Consider the following 8,292-nt stretch of genomic DNA (forward strand, 5'->3'; position numbering starts at 1 on the left):
GCTAGTCTTGGAGGAGGACGGCAGCGTCTTCCTCTTGATCATGGCCACCGGCGAGGCCCGCGCAGGCCGCCGCCACATCTCTGTAGTGTGCGTCAGGGGCGACGCCGCTGACGCTGACACTGACACGAGGCCGATGTACGGGTGCGTGCTCATTATTACTACCCCTCGGAGGTCCGTGGGCGGCGACACTGGCTACGCCAAGCATACTTGGACTCTGCCGAGCTGGGACTTTCCCGCCGATGTGGACATGGAAGACGCACGGTGTTATTTGATCACCCCCAACAATGTGCACGGGGACTCCAAGGAGGATCGCCTGGACATCTGCATATTCAAGTTAAATGTTGATCATTAGTCTTCGCTCAATGTAATCCGCTGTCTAAGCATGTGGAGACTTCCATGCATGATCTTGCTCTATTGGTGTATCGCGCACGAATAAAAGTGTATCCATTTATGGTTTACTCTAGAATTTTCCATGTATGAATTTTTACTACAGTACTGGTGAAAGACTTATGATGAACCATTTCTTACATATCCTCTGCCCCCTTCCAAGTCATCCTGATTTAATCCCTCAGTCTAGGTGTATAAGGGCATGGTTAATACTTAAATAGTATAGCCAACTGTTGACTATAAGAAAGTGCCATGTCATCTGTAGCCAACATGTATAACAATGGATACTCAAAAACTAATTCTTGAATATCATTTCCTGCAAAGCACAATAAGAGTTATTTCTTCACAAGTTTTGGATGCAGGTTGAACAGTTGAACGCTTTTGTTTGCAAAAGATACCTTTTTTTCTATTTCACCCGGATGTTTGTGAGCTCTAGAGATGAAATAATATCCGAACAAACCTATCGATACCCGTTGCACATGAGATGGCCCCACATCCTTTTGTCAAAATTCAATGGGGGATAAACCACGACCGATGTAGTAGTACTAGTGTAGAGGGCGGTGCTGCACGGGAGTCTCACCTCTCACCCCGCTCGTGGCGCGGCAGTAAAGCCGTCATATCACAAAACCCAACCACTCCCAGTAATAAGTGGCCTGGTAAAATAAACGGACAAGCAACCATCACATCCCTCCGTCTTTTTTGCATTTCATCTCTCTGCATTTACTTTCTCCGGTTCATCTCGCACACTCAATCCCTAGCTACTACTCCTAGTATCCCTAGCTACTACTCCTAGGGCCAGTTCTTTTGGCGGCTTCCCCAGCTTTTCCCATAAGACTAGTCACAGTGGAGAGTAACATTAAGGCGCCTCACCCATTTATTTGGGCTTCTAAACTACTACTAGTAGTACCTCCGTCCTGGTTTATTCCTCACCATTGTAATTTGTGCTAAATTTTGACCAAAGATTTAACTGATAAAATGTTAGTGCATGTGACATGCACTAACATTTCATTAGTTAAATTTATGACCACAATTTGACACAGATTACAATGGGGACCAATAAACCTGGACGGAGGTAGTAGTTATGGGATTACTAATCTAGAAGCCTAAAAGAACTGGCCCCTGGTACTCCTACTAGTAGTAGTACTCAAGTTGGAATTCCAATTGCACGGCACAACTTGTTAGGCAAAAAATTTGATACAGGGTGTAGGAAGCGGTTTGGGAATTTGCATGCCTTTCCAACCGGTGAGATACTCCGTACAAAGTACGACAGAGAAATAACCACAGAGAAATAACCACAGAGAAGGAAGCTAAAAGTAAACAATCAAACGAGCATTTTTGCATTTGTTTTGCATTGAATAGTTTCACAAGCTTTACTAGTGTTGTTTTTCTACTTTTACAAAAACTGCATCGTAATGTTAAAACGTGCATTTGCACGTACATAAGTAATAGTAGTACTCCCTCCGTCTAGGTGTATAAGTCTTCCCTCCTTCTTGGTCACGGTGCACAACCAAAGATGACTTATTGACCTGGATGGAGGGAGTAGCACAGTCTGCAAGCATATATCGAGAAAGACGTGTAGTGCGATAGTATATAGTAAAGTTTGTGCTATATGCACGTGCTTGCAAAATGCGTACGAATACACAAGGTTTCCAAACTTTCCCTTTTACATACTTAATTAAGGACGCTAAAAATTCCTAAACGTTCGGGATTTATCATTTGCGTCCCAAAACTAATGAGATCGCCTTACGAAACAAAATTTATACTCCTCCTAAAAGCCACGGCGCTCGCAGGAGAGCTTGCGGCGCGCCACGAGTGCCCTGGTGCGCGGCCGTTTCCCAGCGCGCCGACACAACGTCTCTTCCTCAGCCTCGCAACTCGCGAGGTGCTGATTGGCGGCTTGCCGACGGGCGAACGCGATCTCACCGGTGTGGTGATCCGGCGCCAACAGGTACTCCTCCTCGCTGGAAGCGTGCACCCGGTCCACATACCGCCAAGCGTAGATGAGGCGCTTGGGCCCGACTGCACTCAGGGAGTCGGCACGGGCGTCCTCTGCCACCCTCACGGCCCTCGCACGAGCCTTCTGCCAAAGAGCCAATTGCCTGAATCTCTCGGACGCGACATAGGCCTCCCAGGCAGCTTGTTCCGCGGTGCGATTCTCTTCCTCGGCCTTCTTCTCCGCCTCTATTTTGGCGCGCTCTGATGGAGGCAAAGCCTCCCACAAGGCGACATCCATTTCTTTCCAAAGCTCCTCAAGGCCGGGGGGCTCGGCGGGCGGCGGGGTTCTCCTCGTAGCGGGGAGCCGACGCGTCCTCCGGCGCGCGTGCTGGCGAGATTGGGAACGCCGACGCGTCCTCCGGCGCGCGTGCTGGCGAGATTGGGAACGCCGACGCGTCCACCTCGACCAGTGGCGGCGAGGAACGGAACGGCGACGCGTCGCGTCGCGGCGAGGAGCGGAACGTCGACGCGTCCTCCTCGACTAGTGGCGGCGAGGAACGGAACGGCGACGCGTCGCGTCGCAGCGAGGAGCGGAACGTCGACGCGTCCTCCTCAACTAGTGGCGGCGAGGAACGGAACGGCGACGCGTCGCGTCGCGGCGAGGAGCGGATCGCCGACGCGTCCTCCTCGACTAGTGGTGGCGAGGAACGGAACGGCGACACGTCGTGTAGCGGCGAGGAGCGGAACACCGACGCGTCCTCCTCGACTAGTGGCGGCGAGGAACGGAACGGCGACGCGTGGCCGTCCCCGCAGTGCAGCGAGGGGCTCCTAGGGCTTGGGAGGGGCGATGCCATGGTGGTCGACGTGAGAGGGAGGGGGAGGAGATAGCGATGAACGTGAACGTGAGGGGGAGGAGATAGCGATGTCGTGGGACGCGTAGTATGTATAGCGAGCAATGGCACACCTACGTAAGATATGGACTGAGCTGCACTGACTTAACTGCAGGTCCAGTTGCGTCACTGACATGTGGGCCAGACCCATGTTGGGCCCATATGTCAGTGACCCAATGCACCTGCAGTTAAGTAACAGCTACGTGGGTATATTTGTTGGAGTAAATTACGGGGAGCGAAGGGGTGGAAATATTGCTGGTCACAATGGATTGGACGAGCGTGGGGGAGGAGAGTAATGCATGCAGATTTTTTCACACGGGGTGGAGTGGTGGGACCGCCGGAGGGAGAAGGAGAGTTTGGCAGGCATATTGTTTCCACACATGGAGAGGAAAAGATTTGGAGACGAACAAGCTTCCTACAGGTATGGGGAAGGGTGCATAATAAGTCATCTTGCATGCCGGGCTAGGTATTTATATCTATATCTATATCTATATCTATATCTTCTATATCTATCTATATCTAACTATTAAAAGAGCAAAGAAAACTCCCCTAAAGTCACACAACAAACTGTACACGAGATATCCAGGACCCTCCGATCAAATTCACTTAAACATATCCTACTGCCCATGTTATATCAATGGTCAGTCATCTAGATTAACGACTGAGATCAAATGTTCTGCCGAGCAGACGCCGCGGTCTGCCAAATAGCGTCCCGCGTCCCCTGCCTGCAACAAGCGGATCGATTCCACCAGCACTCATCGTTCCCCGCCTCCCTCTCCCTCCTCTCCCATCCTCGCCGTCGCCAGGGTTGCTCTCCCCCCTCGAGCAGCGTCGACGGTGCGGGATGCAGCGGACTCGGCCTGCATCGGCGTTGCCGGTGTCCCTCTCCGCTGTCGACCAGCGGCGGCAGTGCGGGACGCAGCGGCTCGGCCGCAGCGATGGATTTCTCCGACGTGGCCGGCGGGCGCTCGCCTCGCTGCCCACGTCGTCCTCCTACTCCTCCTCAGTGGCACTCGTCAGTGCGGTGGAGCCAGCGGGCGCCGAGGGCATGCGGACGGAGGTGGCGCAGATCCAGGGCGGTAACAACGACGGGCGCCGCACATCCCCTTCACATGCCGCTGCCCAATCCTCCTCTGCCTCCATGGCCTGCAGCAAGGGATCCCAATCATATCCGTGGGTCATCGCATGGTCCACCGTCGCTGTTCCCTTAGCACGCCGCACACTTCCTCTTGGTCGCCGCAATCGTTGGGTCATCGGTTCATCTGTTCGTGCCTGGATTGTCGCCGTTCATCTTTACTCATGTTTCTCTTTGATGATGTCCAGGTGCCGCAGTACCGGCAGCGAAGCTGAAGGCCCCGGTGCGGGAGGAAGCAGGCGGGTGCTCGGCGACATCGGCAACATCGTCCCTGCCCACATCCTCGAGGGGTAAGAAAATCAGCGCAAGGACCGAATCCCAGTCCTGCTTTTCTTTCTTCCGTTCTTTTCCCTGAACTGAACCCGGTCTTGTTCGTTGCAATAGCAATATCCAGCTACCGGCGGGGATCACTCCAACCACCAGGAGCTTCAGCGCTGAGCTCTGAAGAAGGCCTAGGCCGATCCATCCAAGGTGCGGACGCTCTGCGGTATACACCACCTACTCTCTTGTCTGTTGGAATTCGTGGCCTGTCACTCCTGTCATCACAGTGTAGGCAAGTGATCAATTATCCTGAAATCTTTGCCCTATTGTACAGCCCGTTCAGCAGTCACAGAAGCCTCTTTATAAATTACATTAATCCCTAACGTTTGATCAAGAAAAATTGATACTGTTGGTGTCCATCTACCAGCACTGCTCATGACCATATCATGCAAATACAGGAGCGAGGGGAACCAACAGGGGTGGTGTCCTGTGTGCATCTCCTACAGCGTCCTGAATCCCTGCAGTACACCAGCTTTGCGCTCTACCTATAAGCTACATGTGCTTTCAAATTCGATCTCCTGTGCGGCTTAAGACTTGGAAATAAATTTTGATTAGATAAATCTTCAGTAGTTTTAGTTATGCTCTCTATACAATTAGTAATTGTTTAGGTGATAATTCCAAACAATGTTAGTGCTAGTGACTTATACATTATTTTCAACTAGCAGTTTCAGTTCTCCCTTCGCCAGTTGATACAAATAATCTATGAATTATCAACTATTAGGCTAACTATGCACATATTAGATTCTTTGTTTCAGCTGTCTCCTGCTGCACTGATATATATTTACGTTTCAGATTATGTAGTCTTCTGCAGGTTATCAGATAAACTCTTCCAGAGATTGAGATCTAATCACAACTGCTTTGAGTCCTTTACCTTTTATTTTGCAAAATGCAATCATAAGTAGTTGTCATCTCTAATGTTAATGAATAGATTCTCAGAAAAGGAAATTAATTGGAATGATCTACTCAGCATGTCCCATGACTTCAAAAGGAAGAATTTGACTAAATGAGATGTTGATCTGCAGTGTAAAGATAGACAAAATCAAAGACTGGCCTATTGAAATTTGACTAATTGGAATGATTTTTTTTCTAATTTATGTGCATATTATGCATACAATGATGAGCTGTTCTGTTAGGATAATTTGAATTAGGGAGCATGTATAAAAATGGTACTGAAGGAGGCTATGCAACTAGCAAGGTACTCTGTTTATAATCTGACTGATATTTCTTAAAAGATGTCTGGCTGTTGTGTTCTCTCAGACAATATAAAGCATGGTTCTATATGCTCTGCTAAATTTGCAACTTTCAATGCTTTGTGGGGCCTTTTCCATCAACTCTAAGGATTTTACCTAAAGGTTCTTCTCTGATTTTTTTGTGTGTGTGACTCTAGCTATTTTACTTACTGGACGTCTATATCATGCATGTTTAGGGCCTTGTCTCTATATTTTTCATGTGAATCGCAGAGTAATATGTGAATAACATTTCCACTGGTGTAAGCTTGCACGTTTGCTACAGCAGGGCAGAGTTAGTGTACCATCATTAGTTTCTTTTTTGATATACTAACAAGTTACCCTGTGCGAATTCTCAACTGTTTGGAGCCCTGTTTGCGCGCAAGATTACGAGGAGCGCCCTGTGCAATTCCTCGACTGTTTGACACAGCGAGCGTCAAAAGGGAGGGCTCCCAGGGGAGAGACACGGCGGCCAGGGGCATGTCCTTTGTTTATCCGCCGCTTCCCTTCATCACCAGTGAATAGCAATCACGGCACCGCATCATTCACTTGCCTACCATAGATTGACCGCTGATGCGGGCGCTCCGCTCCACTATTCCATCTCATGCTGTATATTTCCTCTCTTTATATCCAGATAAAGTATAGCATGTAAATATTTCTAAATTCAGAAATAACGGTTTCCCTTCTATCTTCACTTATACTGTTTTGGTTAGTAAAAATGTAACTAAATTCAGCGGATGGTGTTATTTGAAGCCAGATTATAGGATTATTCCCCTGGTGTTATTAATGTATTTGGATTAAAGTTATGAACATGATTCCTTTATATTATTCCTCTAGAATTTGGTATGATGTATAACCACCAGTTCAGTAGATGATTCATATTATTCCAAAGGCTTGGCAATGAATTTGGATTAAAGTTATGAACATGATTCACTGGAAATTGGAAGAAGGACGTCATGAATTTGTAAGTATAGGAAATTGTACTTTCTAGGTTTTTTTATGGTCTTGCTTCTAAATTCGATTTTATCTTGGGTGGATTTTCAAAGCAAGCATGGGTATTATCCTTTTTGCTTAGCATGCCTTCTTTACTGATAAAGAAACACATTAGATATATCTGGATTTTTGTTGAGTAAATGAGTATGAGTGCAAATAAATTCAGACACGAAGCAAAAACTTTGACGTTTCATTGATTAAGCAGAAGATTGTCCAGTTAATCACGGAAAACCAAAACAAAGCCCACTCTAGAACACCGTAATGCCACAAGAAACGCCAACAAGACAAACACACACTAGCTAGGGAACTCGCTCCACCGAACAAGTCGCTCTTCCATGTCTGAAAGAAATCATGAGGCACTCTCCCGCGGCGATGAAGAGACAAGCATTCCACATGCATGTAGTAGTTGCAACCCACACGGCATGAGGTCCATGCCGTCGAAGTTGCAAAGCTATCGGGGCCGCCGCCCCGACGTCCACTGGTTCAACACACCTTGCGCCCTCAACCGGTAGGGTCATTGCCCCCACATGCCATTGCAGAGACGTGCGTCGCACGTGCACGCTTACTAGTAGTCTCAAGTCATTAAAAACATACACGCCCCACGCATGTTCATATTTGAAGGTGCACTAAATTATTGCATGCGATGATTAAGGCTGGCCATAATGGTGGTATCTTAACTGGTATCATGCACACAGGAATAGCAATCATGCTGATGTGGCAAAGAATTAAAGAAGAAAGGCGGGTTAGAGTAACTAGTGTTCATGCATGCATTGGTAAACACATTTTTTTGTGAAGAACGACAGTACTAGTTGAGTACTTTTGCAGACATCAAAAACTATTCCACCGCCTCTACTGTCTTGCTAAGAATAGGTGAAATTTTTGAATCGAGCCCTTTAAACTAGAAGGGAGGTAGTGGTACTCTAAGGCTGGTCATAGTGGGGAGTAACTTAGACTAGTAACATGCATATGTTACTAGTCTATGTTACTACCTCTATAGTGCATAGTATCATAGATTAGTATCATAGGTGGTCTCATTTATTGCCATGCATGACACATAGTAGCATCACATTTATTATGTTACGGTATCTACCTATGTTACTATAATCATCTCTCTCTTATACTCATTATAATCAGTATTGTAGATATTGATATTTTTAGTATAAACCTGGTCGTGGGATTTAATTGATGCCCTATCAAAGCGTGGAGGAAGCGGAGCTTAGGGCTTGCATTGCCGGTCTCTACATAGGTATTTTCTCTTCATAATCCTGTAATTTTAGAGACTGATTGCGTTTTTGTGGTAGCGTCTCTTGCATCGGGGGACTATGACAGGTCTGCTATGCGTGACCTCAAGATAAAAGCGTTGAGCATCTCGAAGTTGATCAACAATCTTCAATTGTCAAAGATT

The 8,292-nt window shown here is 47.4% G+C and overlaps 1 long non-coding RNA gene across 1 annotated transcript; it reads left to right on the forward strand.

The window, feature by feature from the left end:
* Positions 1-3,902: 3,902 nt before the first annotated feature.
* Positions 3,903-6,700, forward strand: LOC120964905 (uncharacterized). Its single transcript, XR_012201494.1, has 3 exons — positions 3,903-4,637; positions 4,732-4,818; positions 5,067-6,700. It is a non-coding gene; the product is annotated as an uncharacterized lncRNA (long non-coding RNA).
* Positions 6,701-8,292: the final 1,592 nt, after the last annotated feature.

The sequence above is a fragment of the Aegilops tauschii genome, chromosome 1, assembly GCF_002575655.3.
Source record: "Aegilops tauschii subsp. strangulata cultivar AL8/78 chromosome 1, Aet v6.0, whole genome shotgun sequence".
In the NCBI taxonomy this organism is placed as follows: Eukaryota; Viridiplantae; Streptophyta; class Magnoliopsida; order Poales; family Poaceae; genus Aegilops; species Aegilops tauschii.